The sequence below is a fragment of the Pithys albifrons genome, chromosome 18 (genome assembly GCF_047495875.1).
Source record: "Pithys albifrons albifrons isolate INPA30051 chromosome 18, PitAlb_v1, whole genome shotgun sequence".
Lineage (NCBI taxonomy): Eukaryota > Metazoa > Chordata > Aves > Passeriformes > Thamnophilidae > Pithys > Pithys albifrons.
The window spans coordinates 7,332,604-7,352,981 of NC_092475.1; positions in this window are offsets into that span (position 1 = coordinate 7,332,604).

Below are 20,378 nucleotides of genomic sequence, written 5' to 3' on the forward strand. Positions count from 1 at the left end.
TTTGCCATAGCAGGGTGTTTTAAGCAAAATCAAATTATTTTACTTCGATAACCTTTTATTCCAATCAGATCTGGTTTAGTCTGACTTGGAGGAGCATTGGTCAGATCAGCAGAGAAATATCCCTTAAACCCAATTTGCTAAACCTGCAAAATGCTTCAAATCAGCTGAGTGAATATATATATAAATATTGTTATTATCATGCTGATAAACTCTGCCTTTTATCCAAAGATCCCAAGTACTTTATCTGCACTGACCGATGCCCTCACTGCGTCTTGTAAATAACTGAGATAATATAAAAGAATAGAAGGAGCCTTTTAACAACTCTGTGCTTTTTAAGCTGTAATAAATTGTGTATCACAGGGTGCAAAAACAGTGCAGAAATGCCTCATCTCTGCCAATGCCTCTTCTTTGTGCATATGATTTTGATTTAATGTCACTTATTTCTGATGTCTATTAAACCAATTGTCTTAATCTCACTTATTCTGCAGTGTATTTGCTCCGTGCAGCAGCAGTATTAATAAAAATCCCTCTCTAAACACAGACCAGCTGGAGCAAGCACCACAGGAACTGGGAAGGGTGACCCAGATGTGCAGCATTACCCATTTTCTTTTTCTGGGAGATAAACATTTTGTCTGGTCCCTCTCAGGAATGCCTTCTCCCGGTGTCCCGCTCTCCCCTGCCCGGCCAGCAGCTGCACAGCATCAGCGTGTTTCCATCGCACTCCCCAGCCCACGAGGAAGGGGAAATTTCGCTTCCCCTCCCCTTTTCTCTCTGTTCAGCCGGAGGTGATAATCCCCACGGAATGCAGCATTTAGCACTTGTCAGGTATATGGTAATTGCTACATTCTCAGGGGATTAAATCCGTGGAATCTAATTACAGTGGAGGGAAACCTCCCCATAAGAGAGGGGCTTTGCTGTATAAGAGAAGTGAAAGTCCATGGCAGGGTAGCAGAGAACTGCGAGAAGGCAGGGCCTTTGCCTCCTTCCATTCCAACATCAGCAGTATGTTGGGCCATCTGTCTGCCCATCCTTTTTGGAGGGCAGCCTGTGGGGAAGGCTCTAGGCAGCCTTGGCTGCAGCTCCTGTACAGCTCTGGGCATCCCTGGGCAGGGCAGACTCTCATTACAGAATGCTTTGGGTTGGAGAGGACCTCAAAGATCACATAGTTCCACCCCTGCCATGGGCAGGGACACCTTCCACTAGCCCAGGTTGCTCCAAGCCCTGCCCAACCAGGCCTTGGACACTTCCAGGGATGGTGGGCACCCTGTGCCAGGGTCTCACCACCCTCACAGGGAAGGATTCCTTCCTAATATCCCATCTAACCCTGCCCTCTGGCAGTGGGAAGCCACTCCACTTGTCCTGTCACTCCAGGCCCTTGGACATAGTCTCCCTCCATCTTTCTTGTAGCTCCTTCAGGTGCTGGGAGTCCACAATTAGGTCACCCCAAAGTCTTCCTTTCTGTAGTGGATCAGGGACATCCCTGGAGATCTCATGAGGATATGAAAGACCCTGTAAATCAGGACTTCATCTTATGGCTATCGAAATGCTGGGAATATGAAGGATGAGGTTCTTTTTGCCCTAGACAGGAATACAGGACTAGGCAGGCAGGAGAGGGATGAGGCAGCAGCAGGAGAGGCTTCACACAAGTCACCTGCAGCAGAACCTCCCACATCCTCGGGCACCAGCTGATGTGAAGTCATCTCACAGCTCCCCCCTTTTCCTAAAGGCTACAAACATCTGTATTTCTCCTTAACTATCCCTATCATGATCCTTCTTATCTGCACTACTCCCCAGACGACTCTGCATTGTGCTTAACTGCGCTCCTGTTCAGTGCTCTGTGCTCCTCGATGCCTTTACCCTTCCTGCTTTTAGGGTGGGCAGCAGCTCTGAGGCTTGGCCTCCCTACTGAGGGACTATCATGGATAATAGTAATCCCAATCCCAACCCCACTGAAGTCAACTGGGATTGATCAAACACTAGTTTGTTCAATCAAATTGCACTCTGCCCCCACAAATACACCTCTATCGCTCACCTGCAAAGAGACATAAAAACTGCTATTATGAATAATCTAAACCAGCCTCAGGTGCTGCTGCTATGCCGCCCAAAAACATTTTAGTTCTTTTAGATTTGATGTCAGTAGAGCATATTGCAGAGGGGGGAAAAATTCATTGCACAGAGGGGAAAGAAAATTCAAAAGTATGTCATACGAATATGCTGATCTATAGATGATACCAGAAGAAAATGAAGGAGACAGGAAGAGGTTTGTTTATAAGAGGAGAGATCTCTCACACAAAGTGTGTTATGTCAAGATACCGCGTGAGGTTCTTGCTCTGTTTTATTTAGATCAAAAAAGAACAGACGCACTGCACATCCTCTGCATAAGTTATTTTGTTGCATTCAGTTTTCCAGTGAATAATTATATTTGGAGAGTGAAAAAAAAATATATGTAATATCTTGATATCTCAAATCAAAGCCCTCTGCAATTGTGTGTCTGCCTGCGCTCAGGAAAGGGCTCTGTCTTTGATTACACAACCTAATCTTCTGAAAACATGAGTTTCAAGGAGATGAGTTTCTCCTCTGTTCAAACCTACACCTGCAGACTGTAACTGCCACAACACACGTGGAAAGATTTTAAAATGTTGCTGCCTATCTGCATTATTTGTATCACACTGCCAAGGCTGTGTTGCCAGACAACGGCGTTAGAAACAGTTGCAGGACTGACTCTCCAAAGCATTAGCTTTTAAAAATACTGTCTCCATTTTATTTATCTGTTTTTCAGATTTTGTGTAGTCTCAGTTCATATTTTCAGGCTTCTGTTTTCATTCAGAAAGAGAAATAAAGAAATAACTTCAGGAAAGTACTTACAGTTCTCATGGAAACACATGAGAACATTTCTGCCTCCCAGAACTGAATCTTGAAAAAAAAACCCCAATATAATAAGGCTTAGTGACATTCCTGGAGATGACATGCTATGCAAAACATCACTTCTATTGTCTTTGAATTATTATTTATAAAGAGGTGTGCAGACAGTTATGCAATGAAAAAAAATACATAAAATATCTCCACGAAATGTTAACAATTTTATACAGGGAAACTTGGGCTGAGAAGTAGGAGCCCTGGCTCCATTCCTTGCTCAGCCACTTCATTTCCATTTCAATTTCACCACTTATTTGTACCTCCAGTTCCTGCATCTATGAAGTTGACTTGTATTATTTAAGGAATTAATCCTTAAAAATATGCTCTGAAATTCTTGGGTGGAGGTCATATACCTGTGTAGAGTATTAATCTGTGTTATTAGTGCTGTGACTAAAAATGGTGAATAATTAGAATTTGGAAACATAACTGGGCAGTCTGTATATGGTCTATCATAGACATTTCTCCAGCAAGGAAATTATTTCTAACAATGCCACTGATTTACTGTCTCATTTGGGCTGAATTATACCTGATGTTTGGTAATTTGCTCAGAAATAAAGAAAGAATACTAATACCTCCTGTCCTTTCTGGAAATCTTTTGATTTTGGAAATGTTGAGTGTTTTAAGTCTCAGTAATCACAGTTAAACATCAGTACCAAGAAAATATTCATATGAGATATGGGCAGATGAAATAAATCTTTATTCACCTATTCATGAGTTATTGACCCTGGCACACCTATCAACCAAACAACACAAATTATTTCACATTGCTCCACCTGCTTTTTGCAATTTTCTTTGATTTTTCTTTCTTTTGCCTGTGTATATTTAGTTCCACATTTTGAGATGCAGTAGGGTCCTTCTGTGGTTTCTTTTTAAATGTTTTATCTCTTATATTTTCCTGTGGTCACCCTCTGTTACAGAGAACAGTAATTTTAGACAAGAGGATGCGAAAAGAGGAGCTTGTTGCAGCCCCATCTCCATTAGTGCACAACTGACAAATTACATTGTAGTCACCTGGAATTTCCTCTGCTATTGCACTGAGTTTTTGCATGTTATTTATGAGCTGCTGCATTCGACTCCAGAAGTGGCTGCACTTCCTGCAATGAAAAATTCACTGGAACAGTTTGGGAAAACTCATTAAGTTGGCTCACGTTTAATTTAATCTTTGCTCGGGGTTTGACTGGGTGTAAAAAACCAGCGAGGAGCTGAAGAGCTGGCCCAGCGTCTGCGAAGTGTGAAGTGTGGTTTGTTTGTCAGAGAAATGCCCCTGGACACAGAGAACAGGCTCTTTGTGATGTCGGCTCATAGAAAATCTCATGTCCTAGAGCTGGTTGGGGGAGTGTTACACGTGGTTGGCACAGGGAGGATGGACTGAAGGTGAGAAGGATGATCTGATGGGCTGAAGGGGAAGGGAGTGGTATGAAAAGGCACACTGGGCCACTTTCTGTCCCTCAGCTGTGTCTGTCGTGGGGGTCACATCTCCCCTGGCCCAACTGTAAGGTTTTAGTGCAGTACCAAAATCCCCCTTGCTCACTTACAGGGTATGTGCAGCTTGGTCTTGATGCTCTGCCCATTGCCCAGGCTGGTGCTGGGCATGCTGGTCCCCACCTGGACAGCCACCTGTCCCTGCCCACGAGGGTCACAGTCCTGCCTGCAATGCTCTGGTTTATGGATCTGCTCCTCTGATTGTTACGGATATTTCTCGCTCTGCTTCCCAGGTAAGACATTCCCTGTTCTCAGCTCCACATATAAAATCTCTTATTTTATATTACTCTTGCATCAGAAGCCATGGATTTTCTACACAGATTTTGAGATCTTCAAAATACAATAACTGCGTTAAAAACTCCCAGCGTTCAGGCACTGAAAGCCCCTCAATATTGACAGTGTTTACTCTGTGTCCTCACCCCTGTGAGCCCCGGGGGTCAGAGCAGAGCAATAAGTTGTTTTATGTCTCCGTGAAGCTGGACAGTTTTTTCACTACTTCAGATTTATTGTAAGGAAGATCAATACTTTGTAACTTCGTGAATATCTTCACTCTTCTTTTTTTTCCAGTAGCTGCACAGCTATTAAAAGTAGTGATTTAAAAAGGAAAAACACATTCTGAGAAACAGTCACATGACCTTTTCAGATAACTTTTGTCCAAGCATCCTCTTCTTTTGCTTTTATTAACTACTAAGCTATTGGCTTTCTGTTTGATTTTATTTGCACTTATCTGAGACATTACAACAGCAGCAGAACCTATCAGGGCAAAATACGTGCACATGAATCCACCCCAGATCAATTATAAATTGTCACCTATTGATGAAATTGGTCTCTTAATTTAGTGGCTCCAGGTGCAGGAGTCTCAACACTTGGAAGGCATTAGTTTGGCTGACTGAGTTAGCACCTGGTGAGTGAATCTCCAGGAGGTGAGTCAGGAATACACTGCGATTCAACCTTTCTGTTGTTTGCAGGTCAAAGCTGAGAGTGCTCAGGGCATCTCTGGAGACATTTCCTCTTTGCTCTATTTTCAGAGGAAGAAGAACTTTACTTCTTAGGGTTGTGATGTATTAATAAGTACTAGATTTTTCTTCCCTTTCTTCCCAGAGGAAGAACGTGAACTCAAGCAGAAATGTAATACCTGATTACAGAGCTGGAAAGTGTGACCCAGAATTGTGAGCTTGACTGCCAGGGAACTCTGGAGAAGTCTTGCCTCACATGTATACTTTTTCTTTCTCCATGAAGCACTGGGAACAGGGACTAAATTCTGATTAATATTGGAAACTCAAAGAGATGAAATTAGCCACTGCCTACACACATAATGTGAATTCACTGCTCTGAAATGAGCAGTTGGATACTGAGCTCAGGGTTGCTGTGAATTCAGAAGGCAAAATACACAGCCAACCTTGGTGTATTCCAACCCTTATTTACATTAAAAATATGCAGACAGATCCTGTTGGGAACCATCCTCGAACTCAGCAGCTCAGGGCACATTTGCAATGCAAGGTGTAACTTATCTTGGTGGGGCTGTGAGTGGTCATCATGTACTTAAAACTTGCAGTTCTACACTGACACATTCCCACGGTTCTTTCTCCAGCAATTCCTCAGGGGTTTTTAATGTGGAGCTCAGAAAAGCACATGGACAAGGCCAGGGAAGGTCCTGTGGCTCTGCCATGGGCAAACCCTGCACTGCCAGTGGTACTGTGTGATGTGCCCATCACTGGGCAGGAAAAAATGCCCAAATCTTCCCTCAGAGACACTATGTGAGTGATGGGAGCTCTCTGGATACACAGGATTAAGTGGCTTTTAAAGGGAAAATAACATTAGATGAGCAGGAAATTATTCCAGGTGCTTAATGACCTTTGCTGGTGTTGGAACCAATGACCGTAATGGAGATTGGGGCAGTTATTTTTAGAAGCACTAAATTGATGTCACAGTGATACTGCATTATGGGGTTTATGCTGCTTTCCTAAAGAGCTCACCAATTTCTTCATGTCATCAGGACAAACTCTCACAATCAGTTAGAAAATGAGAACAAAGGACACATCCTTCTCAGTGATTGCCAAATGATTCCATACTCTTGCCAAACCGTGGGACTTCTATTTTTTTATTATTGCTTGAAACTCTTCAAAAATAGTGTTCAATTTAAATTGAGTGGAGGAGACAGGAGGCAAGAGGGAAGAATTATTTTCTTTGTCAAAACAACTGACAGTGTCCAAGTAGTGAAAAAGAACAACACATTGCTGGACACTGGTTATAAACCCCATATTTTAGTGAATTAATCTGCAGCCATATAGCTACTGTCAGGCTAAAACGTTATTGAGAACAGACTTTTTTGCCCTAATAAAAGCTCCAGCCAGCTATAGTTCTGTTCTTTCTAATCACTCTGTGTAAGTGCTTTGCTAGGAATACATTATCTCTGTTTGCAGACTGCAAACTTGTATTTCTGATGTTAATCTGCTGAGACACTGGCTCAGTTCTGAGCACAATGCATGGGGAGCTGGACTATATTTCATGTACTGCTTTATATCTAAATTCAGACAATATGACCCTTATGTTCCTAATATTGAAAATGTTTCACAAATGTTCAGATTGTACCTGAAATGAAGTTCATGGAAACTGTAGGAAAACCCCGAAGCTGAAACTAAAGGCAAAATATACGTGTGCACTCCACTTTAGGTAGATACTGATGTTACACTTTTTTTAAAAACAGTATCTTAATGACATTAGAATTTAATATCATCATTTTAAAGTATATAATTTTAACTTCTTTATTCACTTCTTACTGCAGTAATACTCTACCAACAACAATGAGGCAGAGCAGTGGGTATTCACAGCTGGAATTACCTCGATGAGGTGTCCTGAGCAGGTACAGCAGTTAATTAGTCCCCCAGTGTGAAGTTTGCAATCAGGTGTCGAGGCAGTTTCAGTTACAGTGTTGTGGTGAATCATTTCCTTCTGATGCTTGTGGTGATCAATCATGTGGGGCCCTCTTCTAGATTTTCACACCAGCTTTAAGACAAAAGACGTTCACAAAGAAAACCAAAATATTATCCATCTGGGTCCCCAGCGTGTATCTCGCCTCGCTTTGATTATTTGCAAACGACGAGGTTACACAAACATTCCACTTTTAAAATTCACGTGTTAGTTCAAAACAGGCTCCACAAGGAAACGACCTCGAGAAAATATCTGAGTCTAAAATTTAAAACCTGTATATATTTTTGAACTGCTGGTTTGTTTTGCTGTTATTTTTTGATATTTTTTTTAATTGCTTCTTTGTGAGCATTACATACCTAACCAATAGAACTCGGGAATATGTTCTGCTTTTCCAGAGGCAGCTTTTAAACTGCATAACACATAAAAAAACCCGAAATACTTTTTTTTTTTTCTGAAATAAACGGCAATACAGGCCTGTACTTGTATGACCAGGCATATTTCACTGAAAGCACGTATGAAGAATTTTCACCTGCAGCTACTTGGATGGATTGATTTGGATTCAGGAATGCACTCCTGTCTGAGCCCAGAGTTCAGCATGTGGATAAAACATGCACAGGGTAATACTTTAGGTTGGTCACACACTTAAAAGTGGTCTTGAGGAGGGTAGGATTGGAGCACGAGGGAAAGTGATTTCTTGACTCATGCCCTTTGTCGTTGGAACATAAAATTATGTACAAACAACGTGGCCACACATGGCAATTAGAGCGGCCAAACCTCCTGTCCTCAGCCGGGTTTAATATAGAAAATAATTGTGTGATGATGGAGACCTTGGGATCTCACAGGTTTCAGTGGGAATTCAGGATCGTTGGAGGTGGCGAAACTTAACAGTATTTGCATAAAAATGCACATGGGAAAACAAGAACATCAGCTAGATAATAATATTCCGAACCTATTTTCAGTGTGTTCTCTATCTTCGTAGCTGACTGCAGGATGGATTTGGCTAGAAATGTAAATGAACACACGTTTCCAAAGATACACCTTTTTCATTTACCTGATGGCAGTAGATTATGGAGAACAATCTGTAACTTTTCCCCATTGTTTGCTCCATTTTCCTGATCTATACCCTGGGGTCTGGGAAGATTATTAACTGTGAGGATGTGAGAATTGCTTGCTTTCCATTGCTACTTAAAATTATCAAACGGTTAAATGAAGAAAGAATAAGGAACGTGACCTTGTCACCCTGACTCATGAGTGATTGTCAAGCGAGGTATCCCAGCAGGTCACACACCGAAGTCTTCATTTATTTTTTCCTTGCACCATGAATTAAAAATGGAAATGCTGTTTCTCCAAAAGATCTGCACCTTTGTACTTTTAAGCACCAGACAGCAAAGCTGGTGCCTGAAATACACGTGTTACAGAAGGGAGACCTGAGGAAATGCGGAGTCAACCCCTTGACTTCAATGGAGGTTTTGGCATGAAGGATTGCAGGGTCGGATTCCTGGGTGACACAAAGGGAGTTTACAGCAAGTGCTGGCGCGGGGGGAGCTGGTAGGGAAGATATAATTAAAGTTGCAGTCGTAGTTACAGACGATCACTTGTGATGAAAGAGGCAAACTCTACGCCCAAGCAAACGTGAAGGTCTCTGCTCTGTCTCCGTTTAATTCCCAACAATAAGGAGCCTTCCCGACAGCCAGAGGAGGGCAGGACTGGGGGATGGGTGCATTTGCATTTCGTGAGAGATGGGGGAGATCACTCGGGGATAGTGCAGAACGGAGATTGTGTGGACACACTCGGGATGTTACTGCCCCTGCTACAGTATTTTGGAGAGCTGGATCAATATAACATTGGCTGTCCTTGCGAAACACGACAGGTCAATAAATAAATTTGTCAGCATTTTTCTAGCCGGGAAATAATACAGGTTACTAAAGAATTGTCACCTTTGATTTATAAAGCTAATTAAATGTAGGTGGGCTGATTTCTGTCGAATCATTTAACAAATTAAAAGATACAGGGGAAGAAAATTCTACAAGCGAGCCAGAGAAATACACAGTACCTCTCAATTCTCAGTTTCTGGAGACATATGCCCTTGATTCCTGGAACTACTTTTAACACCAGGCTGTAGTGTTGCTTGGCCCTTGTCTATTGACAAAATATAGACAGATATGCAAAATAAATCTGCAATGAAGCTGTTTTAACTTAGTATTTAAGATTCTAGAAATTCATTTCAACTTAAGTCTTGGGTAAAAGATATTTTCCCTACTGAGTTCTTGCTTTTTCTGCACTTAGTATTTTCTACTGCTTTGCTTTGCTTTGCATGATGTTATATTCATAATACTTGAGGTTATTTGTTTCACTGGGATTCATTTCAAACAAACATTTCAGTTCAAGCCACCCTCCTCAGAGCAGACTTTGGAAATATTACACACTGTGGTGTCCTGTTGTGTTGTAAATGAGCGGCTCCCACAAACTTAAGGAGCAGTTTCAATGAGCTTTTTTTTTTTTAATCATGGACTTTTCCTGATCACCTTTGGCTTGCAAACAATGAGAGACTCCCAGATATGAGTCTAATATTCTATTTAATTAGGATTCCTTTGTTTCATTTTTATAAAAAACTTGGATAAGGATTGTCCTGCCATGGCCCAAATTGTGTTCTCAACCTTTCTCAAGGAAAACAGCCTGGCTGGTACTTCCTGAATATTGTGGGATGAAGCGGGTTTGGATTGATTGAGTCTGAGGAAACCTGGACAATGAATGGGGGGAAATGAACCTGAGTGGTTAATGGATATTTCTCATATTTCCCCTCGGGGTTTTGCATTGGGATGACAGGTATTGTCTCCAAAGCCATGAGTCAATATATTCCTCCCAGCTCCCTAATCCACCCAGCCCTTCCCTGGCTATGAACAGCTAATCTGGGACCAATACATTTCTGTCTGGGATCTCCTGGACAGAAATAGGTGCACATGTGCTGTAGAATGTACAATAAACAGGAGAATGAACCTGATGTATCCAGAATGCACCAAACTTATTGTGAGTTTGAGAATCAGACATGCATCATGTGCTCAATAAACCCACCATTTCCAAGAAAGTGGAACAAGATCCACAAATCTACTGCACAGATCAAGGAATTTGGGATGTAAATTTTAATTGTGCTGCTCTTGTAGTCAGAAATCCCAGAGCAAGGGCAAATCCAGCCTCCTTGAACAAGGAAGGAAAGGACAAAAAAATTATTTTCTCTGTCTTGGTGAAAAAAAGGAGGTGCATGCAAATATTTAAGCCTAGAGTAGCCCTCGCTAATACCAGGGTATTGTATCTTCCCATTCTGTTTCTCCTCTGGCTAATTAGTGACAGATCCATGGATTTGGCTCATTATTTGTCACATGGCTATTTCATGGCATACTTTAAAGGTGTGATACACTTGGTTCAGGGGCTGTGTCCCATACTTGTGTCTTGGGGAATATACTGTGCCTTTCCATGCCTCAGTTTCTTCCTCTATGAAATGGGTTTGGTGATGACTTCTACTGTTTGTAAAGTACTTGTACCACTGCACATCAGTGGTTCTCTCGTTCCTGTGGCCATCTGTGGCTTTTAACTAAATTGTGGATGGCTTTAAGTAAGACTGGTGCTACCTCTCCAGCCTGTGCCTCTGTAAGACATTCACTCCTACATAATGCATGTTTCAGAAGCACCACAAAATTCACGTTACCTTTGCCCTATTCCTGTTTCAGACATGAAAGTACAGGACATTAACACAGTGCACGACCTTCTCTGAGCTAGCTTCAAAAATGTGACAGTCAGAGCTATCTCCAAAAAGTCTTTTTCCTCCCTTAAAAAATGATCAAGTAGAAGGTGGTTCAGCTTGATAAACATTTCTACTGAGAATAAATTAAATCAGTGAAAATATTTATAAACCTAAGTAGTAGGTGAGTTTAGTGAGCCTGCTGACTTTATGTAAGTGGTTATTATAACAAATACAAGGTGTACTGTTCCTGCAAATCCATTATCATTCACCGTGTGGCTTCTTGTTCCAAGCAGTTAACACAGTTATGAACCTGTAAAAAGGATTAGTGTCTTTACTGCCCTAGAAAAGAATTCTTTCCCCTTTATTTTCCAAACTGCGATTTTATTTCCAAAGCTGAAACAAAGGGAAGGCTGTACTCGGCAAGGAGATGCACTGCTCCAGGCTGACAGCTGGAGTACTGTATATAGGATGGCAGTTCTTGATTTGTCAGCATGTTGCTAGGGGTAGGGAAACTGAGAGCAGAGGAAAACGCTATGGAGATATTCTGGTATCTCCTGGTACACTCGCTCTATCCCTCGTCTGTCTGGATTCTAAAAGGGAAAACAAACCCTCTTGGCGAGCCCAGAAACACATCCTGCGTTTCCTTTCTTCTCTTTGCCTACGTGCACGGGGCTAAAAGGTACCAGAGTGAGGGGCAGAGCCAGCCCCGAGGGTACAAAACATCTGGCTGGAGCTGCTGGGGGGCAGCGGGCATGGGGAAGGGGGGGCAGCACCCTGGCATGGCCTGGGGCATGGAGAGCTGTAGGGTCTCATTCCTTCCAAAGCAGTTCTGTAGGGGTTACAGAGCAGGATACAGAGCCTTAGTTCAGCCTGCAGGTAGAAAAGGCAGAAGGGCACGTATGCATAGCGAGCTCTTCCCATCTCTCCTGAGTGTCTGTACAGGTAAAAGCAATTTAAAGTGTGCTCAATTAGCTGCTTCCATGTACAATGATCTGGTTTACATACCCGAATTAAATTAATTACATGCCTAAAGCAGCCATCCAGCTTCACACACATTCGCAATACTCGTCGAGTTCCTAATTTCCCTTGAAAATCCACATTTTACAACCATTTTGGTCTGTAGCTCAGCAGAGCAGATCATGGAGCTTTTCTATGTAAAACAATGACATTCACCATAACCTTTCAATGTCTGCTGAAGGTATTTCTCTAAATGTACACATGTAGCAGCAGAGGACACAGCATTACCCATTTGCACACTTCTCTAGACTCGTGTGTGCTGCGTTAAAGGCTTTCATTCCCCCCTGAGCCTGACAAAGACACAACCTCTGAGCAAACTCCTCTGTGGCAGCAGCAGGAAGTGGCAGCAGGAAGCGTTTTTTCATGCTCAGGGTTTGTAGTGTCACCAGAAGTCCTTGATAAAGCTCTGGTTTCATCTGTTGGGCAAGGATTTTGTCAGGACCAAAAGCTGTTTTAGTAGACCTGGGGGAGAGGTCGGCTCTCTCCCAGTCACCTCCTGCATGTGGCCACAGTCTGTACCAAATATCCTGCTTTCTTAATCACAGCAACAAGCTGCTTTCTCCCAAACTGTGAATAGAAACTTCATTATTATAAAACTATAATATCCTATTACTTTGGAAGAACACTCCCATATTAAAAATGCCCCATAAAACTATTTCATCCTATTTAACTTGTGGTGACACCACCTCAGATGAATAGTTTCAAAAAGGTTTTACATTTCAATTCTACTTGTTATTGCATGTCTGATGGTTTAATTTCTGCATTTGCTTCCACCAAACAAGTCACCTTCCTCTTTCTCTCATGAGTAGTTTAAGCTTAAAGTGTCCTCAGTTGTGTGTTATTGTCTGGTGTGAAAACAGATTTTTTAATCATATAAAAATTCCAATTATGTTAATTTAAAAAAAACCTCTCAAAAACTTCAATATGAAATGAGCTAACTTCTTTTAAGGGGAAAAGAGAAGTTATAAGGGAAATAATGTAACAATGGCAAAAATGAAGCAAAATCTGATGATTTACTTTGAATAATATCCTGACACAAGCAAGCCTGCAGGAAGATATTACTGTGCCCCATAGACAAGGCCTCCATTGTAGCAAAACACCAATGTCAAATGTTGAGTTTCCACATGTGAGTGGAACTTTGGCTCGTTGACGGGCAGATTTTGGGGGGGCTGCCATGCCCCTGCAGCCCCCCGCCCATCACCCCAGCACTGGGCCCCACGGGATGGTAGGTTTGGAATCAAAACTCCCCTTAAACACATCAAAATGCTGCAGTGAAGTCACAGCTGCTGGAAATTATTGTGGCTCTACTAAAGGCAGGAGTGTGATATTGATATGCAGCAGCTGAAGCTTTGCTCTAGTCCCAGCCTTCTCCTTCCATCCTCATCCTCCCACAGCCCAGCAGGGAGTGAGGAGTGGAGGGGAAGCAGGAGCTCAGCATTTCCTTACATTTATTATAATTTGGCAGGTTTTGCTGCCAGTGGCTGGCTGGGAGAGGTGCCTGTGTGTGAGTGTTGTCAAAGCTGCCCTCGTGGGACTGTTTGGGAAGTTCTGGCCCGAACCAGCAGGGCAGGAGTGGTGCAGAGGCTGCACTTTGGGCTTCATTTCCAAAGTTAACTTGAAAGCTTCTCAGATCTGGGAAGTGTGGGGTTTGCTGTTCCCCTGCCCCTTGCACCCACAACAGGGGTGGCAAAGGTTCTTCACCTGGTTGCCCAGCACGCACCACACCTGTAAGAACCCGATCTTTGCAAGGAGAGGGAAGAAGAAAAATGTAAAGCAAAGAAACATAAGAAATGCAAAGACAGGGGTCGGGTTACTTGTCACTGGTGAAAAGGGAGAGCGTGTTTGGAAGTAAATGATATTTTTTTATGGTGTTGGAATGGGAATTCTCAATTCTGTGTGTGAGTACATGTGAGGCAACTGTGTGCCCCCCACCCGGTCAGGGAATCCTGCTCCCATTAACTGGCACTGGCAACCAGGGAGCTCTGGCACATACCAGGCCTTTGTCAACTGTCATGCTAATTCCTGGTTTGAAGCAATTCCTCTTTTAGCACCTTTCAAATGCACATTTGTGGCATACCAGCTCTGTTGCATTCAGGATTCAGAAGCATTAGGTTCTTCTTCCTGCATTTCTTATACAAGGAGGAAGTGCTGCTGAAAGTACAATAAGAAGAAATAAGTAATGATAACAAAAAGGCCACGCTCAGGGAGTTCTTTTTGTTATCAGATTAAGAGAAGGGGGGAGAAACCTCCATTGCAGCCCTTCAAGAGTGGTAATTCCATATCAGGATTGATCAATATTAGGTTTCTATTTATAGAACACATTTCATTCTGAGGCTGTGTGGTGTTTATAAATTAATAAACACATGTGCAAGAATCTCATCATCCATTATTAATGCATCAGCACTTTCAGTTTATGAGAGATAATTATTGTTTTTAACACCATGAAAGTTGGGAAGAGAAACAAAAAGTGATTCCATGAATCCTCTGTGCTCTACAACTTGGGGGATTAAATGCTGTAGTAGCACTACAGCCTGGTGTGAGGACACACTCTAATACTTTTGCAAAAGTGTGGCTCAAAAACTTACCTGAACTGCTCAGGTTGTTCTAGAGATTACAGCTGACAGTCTTGGTGATTTTACATAAAAACCTTTACCAAATGAATACTTCCCTAACTCTGAAATAATGTGCACAGATGCCTTCAGTCTCTGCTGTCTTAAGGCAGATAATTTTTTCTTTGCTCATGGGACAGTTTTAAGGATCTACCTCCACATCACAATTACAAGGAGCAGTAACTGCCACTCTTAAAGCAGTTTTGGTGTCTGGATGCACTTGGAATATGCCATAGGAAGTAAAGGAATTAACCTAGAGATGCCTTTTTCAGTCTGGAAATATTATTTTGATGGCAGACCTTGTTGCAAATGTTACTGGTGTACCTGAAATTTTGGTTTCATTTAGGATCAAGATAAAGAGAGGGCAAACTTCTATAAATGAAGGCAAAATAGAAAATTACCCCAAAAGGAGAAGTGGGGAAAAGATGACATTTGAATTACACCTGCAGCACAAGTGTCAGAACTGAAACATGGCTGTAAAACTCTGGTTTATCTACACCAAAAATCCATAATCTTGCAGAGCTCATAAGTCTGTAAACCCAGAGTTGTTCAACTTACTTTGTTACAAGCCTGCACTGAGCTCAGCAACAGAGTGAGGACAGTTGTATTAACAAATACAGAACTTAAGCTTGTCATCCTATCAAAACAATATATTTAGGTTTCAATTTTAGAACCAGTTCAGTGCACACCTACCTCTATATGTGAATAGTCAGCACAGGGTTGGGCTTTTAATATTAGACTTGCTTTTAATTGAAGAATGGTGTCAGGTGCTAATTAGCATGAGTGAATGTGCTTTTATTTTGCCATATCCAAGCCATAGAAAGAAGCAGTTTGTAAACTGAGAGCGAGAAGACTGGAAGCTCAAACTAATCAAGGAAGGGAGAGCATTAACAACCAGTCTCTAGATCCAGCTCTTGATAGTCAGAGTAAAAGCCACGTGATAGTGGGAAGGACAATTTGGAAAGTTACAAGAGTTTAAGGCCTCTGGTGCTGATAACTGAGCCATTCTGGGCAGAGGGTATGATTTCATTATCCCCGCTTTGTTTATCTGCCCAAGCAGCCTTTTTTGTATACTTTGTATTTCACCAATGCATTTCTCTGCCCTCCCTGCACAGATGCATGTGAAGCTTGTTTCTGTTTTCAGCCCTGAGGAAGGGCTTGCGTGCCTGAGAGCTCTTCTCTCTCCTCCAGTCACATCTAATGAAAGATTTACTTCTCCATGCAAATCTTTATTTTCTTTCTGTCGCCACAGTTGCAACAATGCTGCTGTTGCTGCTCTTGTGATAGAGCTTAGCACACAACTACGTTGTGCTTGGATCAGTAACAGTGGGATCCCGGGGATCTTTCACCCCAGGAGTTACAAGAAAAGAGAACATTCACATTGTGCTGTGCCATCATCTCAAAAAGGATCCGTTTGCAGAACAAAGTACAGGAACAAAACTGCAGGTTGAGCAGAATGAGCAAAAAAAATTAACGTGTTTTGAGAAATCTACATGCTATTGAAGAGGCTTCTGTTTACATGTATTTTCCTATGCTGTGTGCAGTGCAATAAGTAAAAAGACATGTCATGCTTCAAGTCTGTGAAAGTTCATACACAGCGAAAACAAAACAACATCAAGGTCAAACAGAAAACCTTTAATAGCTGCACTGTCAACGTGCCTCGCAGGATTTGAAATCTATGAGTTTATACAGAAGGGGCGTACAAAACAGCGAAAGAAAATCCCTGCGACTTCTTCATCATTACAAAAATAAACTGGCGTGCGTTAAACACGCTGCTCAGAAAGCAGCTGGGCATCGAAGTACCCCCGAAGAGCATCAAAATACCTCCGAGTGCATTCATAAAGAACGCAGCTCTTTGCTCCAGAATGCAAAAGGGGGGAAGAGCCGCTGCTGAGGAGGCTGGCAGGGAATCCGGGCTCAGGAGACAGTCCCTGCTGCCGGAGCCAGGCGCATTCCTGGGGGAGGGCGAGCGCCTGCTGGCTCCGGCAGCCCCTCCTGCATTATCTGATGCTGCAAGAACCCGAGCGCTCGCAGCTTTCTCATCGCCAGCCCGTCTGCGTCTTCATTTAGCAAAGGCGATCATGTGAGTGAGTCAAATCTGAGCCCGAGTGTAACGAACACAGGCGTTTCCTGTAAACACGCACCACCGGCGCGATCCCGGCGCTCAAATAATGCTGAAAGAAGTAATTTGTGCAAAGGGGAAATGCAGAAAAAAAAAAGGCCACAAAACACCGATAAAGCTTCTCATAAATGATTCCAGTTTCAAGTCTCGCTCTCATCTGAGCGTTGCACAAACAGTTGGGGAACAGTTTTGTGAACAGAGAAGCAGCACGATCCTGATAATTGCAATAGATGTTGTGCAGAAGTGAAGGGTGTACAATTCTTATGTTCCAACTCGCGGCCCAGACACTCAGAGCAGTTTTCAGAAGGACTTCTAAAATATGTTCTCTTACGTTTGAGCCGTTGGGTTACACGCTGATCATGATTTCGAGCTTATCTCCTGAAAAGCCTGAACACTGTGTATTTACTTTATTTATCTGTTCATGGCAGCAAATGGAGAATTTCATGTAGTGACTTGATGCCAGAGGAGGGGATTAAAAAAAAAAGCAACAAAAAACTGGCCCATTTTGGGAGCCCTGGGAGAGAAGACTCGCCCAAGATCACGCAGGAAGTCTGTGGCAGAGCTGGGACTGAGCCCAGCTCCCCTAAATCCCGTTTGTGCCTTAACCACACAACAGGCCAGATTTAATAGCTGCCTAAATATGAGTCTAAAATGAGAGAGTCCCTGTGCAAAAGAATGAAACTTGGCTGATCTCCCGCTGCCAGGGATAGCCCGGCTGCTTTGCTGCTCAGGTCAGTTGTTCGAGACAAACACCCACAGAAACCCTTGAAAGATTTTATATTTAGGTGAAGGCTTCCTGCTGCCTGCTCAGCTCTGTTTCCATTCTCCCTGACAGCCAGGGCTTTCCCGGGTGTGCTGGGAGAAGAGCAGGACTTGAGCCAGAGCACCAAACTTCCAGCCTGGATTTTTATATAGTGTAATTGCACATAATGTAATTTAGGCGTACTTAGAGATTTAAGTGCATTAGGAGTTTGGGGACTGAGACGAAACTTTTCAGCTTTCAGCAATGTTGTTTTATTTCTTTCTGTTGTTATGGAGGAGATTATCACAATTTTGGGCATGCTGCCTGGTTCCAAAGTCTAGTTTGGGGCTAGGTTTAATATTGCAGGACTGTGTAGTAACATATAGTGCAGAACAGTAAACACAGGTCTGTCAGTGTATTTGTTGTGGAAGTTTTAGCTTCATGTATAAAACATCGATTGGTGAAGGTTCTCCAGAAAGGCAGCAGATGTGCTCAACACAAGGAAAAAGGGAAGGAGAACAAAATCTAGGATGTATTTTTCCAAGCTGGGCCTAGCTTCATATCAAAGATGTCCATAAGTCACAGAGATCACTGTGGCTAATCTGTAAAAATAAATGGGATGTTTTCATTTCAATCGTGTAACGTGATATTATACAATGCATTTTGAGGGAAAAGAAGAAAAGTTGTAGGACATTCTAAGCCTCTAATTTTTTCCTGAACTACCCTTTTTATTTCCTTGTATTTTCCACAGGTACCACGTCTCAGTGAATAAAACCCACATGGCTTCTGTGCTCTCTGCTAAATCATGTTTACAGTCACCCACAGCCCTGGCTCCAGTGAAACGCCCTTTGTGATCAAGAAGGTCAGCAGATTTAACCTGAAAAAGTAAAATCATTAAAAAGTGGTAAAACATGAAAGGAGGAGGGGGAAACTAATGGGTTTTGCTATGTCATAAGAACAAGAAATATTGCAACACCTGACTCAGGGAGTCTTTTAGGAGACACAGTTAAGAGCAAAAGTACAGGTTTAGTATTTTCAAAACTTTGTGGGCCCTGAAGTTGTTTTTAATTCTTCAATGTAAGGTCTTTCAAAATGCTAAAATCAGAAAATGAAGATTTAATTTTTTAATAGATTTTTAAGAGAGTTATGTTGTGTAGAAAAACTGGTCACTCCCACACCCATTTCCAGCAAAATTCTACTTTCCTCCCCTTGCCACGCTGCCGTTTGTAGATAATCAATACTTAACTGGCCCAGTCCTGTGCTTAAACTCGGGAGTGTTTGTGGGATCAGGTTTGGCCACATAGTACAAAGTGCTGTGCAGCAACTTCCAAAGAAATGCAAAGCTCTTGCAAGACAATGGGATATTTTGCATGCACGGATAAACACCTGGCTTGGATACATCCTCCTGCAAAAAACCCACACTCAAACCGACTGGAACTGCTCATTGTGCAATAATTCCTACATCAGTGGCCTGGATCAATTCAAAGCTCCATTCAGAGCAGTGGGAAGACCGAGATCTGATGCTTAAATATCTATATTTTAAAATTTTGGCCTTATCAGGTTTGACTTTCTCTTCATGAAGATAAATCTGTTTCAAATTGGGGTGAAGCAACATTCGAATTTGCCAATAAAGATATTTCACCTCCCAGAATTACCTGGTTAGGAAGTATATTACCTTGTGCGTATTACACGTTCTGTAATGGTTTTGATTAATCTTTATTTGCCATATAAGTGACCTAAATTTCAGCCTGGGTAGCTTTGCTCATTTTAGACTGGGAGAACATTTTGAGAAAACTTTAAAAAAAAAAAACTTAAAAAGAACCACATAATTTTAGCTGCAATTATTTTTGCAATGTCCTCCATTCAGGCAGGGTGATTTTTATATTGAAGGAAACAAGCCCCTGGGTGTGATGTAAACGTGCTGATGTAAACTAAACTGACTTTAGCAGGTCTCCGTGTGTCTTTGGGGGAAAAATGAGAGCCCACATGGAAACTCACCTCCTTCTTATCCCATTTACTTGGAGAGGGTGCTAACCTTGGAGTCTAGCAGAGATTAAACACTTTGCTAACAGTATTACAGATTGCATTTAACTCCTACAAACCTACTTTTGTCTTTGCCCCACTGAATTCCTCTTTAGCATCCACACCTTAGAGCAGAGGTACCCAGAGAGCAGCGGGGTATTTGGCTGACCAAAGAAATGGAAAATAAATGAACCCTTGGCCTTTTAAGGGCGATGCCCACAGCAAATCCCTGTATTTGGGGTGTTCCTGATGGGCACCAGGCCCATCCCTGAGCACTGGCAGGAGTCAGGGGGCAGTGGGTTCCAGGGACACCACAGCAGGGATTGGTGGCACTCAAGGGGTATTGGGGCTCTTAGGGCACCATGGGAGGGGCTGGTTGGGGCCATCAGGACAGAAAGGGCTGGCTAGAAAGGGTTGGTTTAGGTCATCATAACAGAAGGGGCTGTTTGGGGTGATCTCTGCAGAAAGGGTTGGTTTATGCCATCACTACAGGAGGGGCAGGTTGGGGCCATGTCACCCTCAGTGACATACTCGTGTCAGGGGTTCTATAGAACTGCCCTGGGTCTGTTGTTCAGGTGATGCCCATCGCCCAAATCCTGCATCACAAAGCTCCAGACTGTGGCTGGCACCTTCCATGCTACCCCTGCACCCTGATGGCACAGGGAGAGACAGGACAGAGAGAACAGCAGCCAAGGAATCCCAGAATAGCTGGCATTGGAAGGGCCCTCTGGAGATCCCAGTCCAACCCCCTGCCCAGGCAGGGTCACCTGAGCAGGTGACACAGGAACGTGTCCAGGT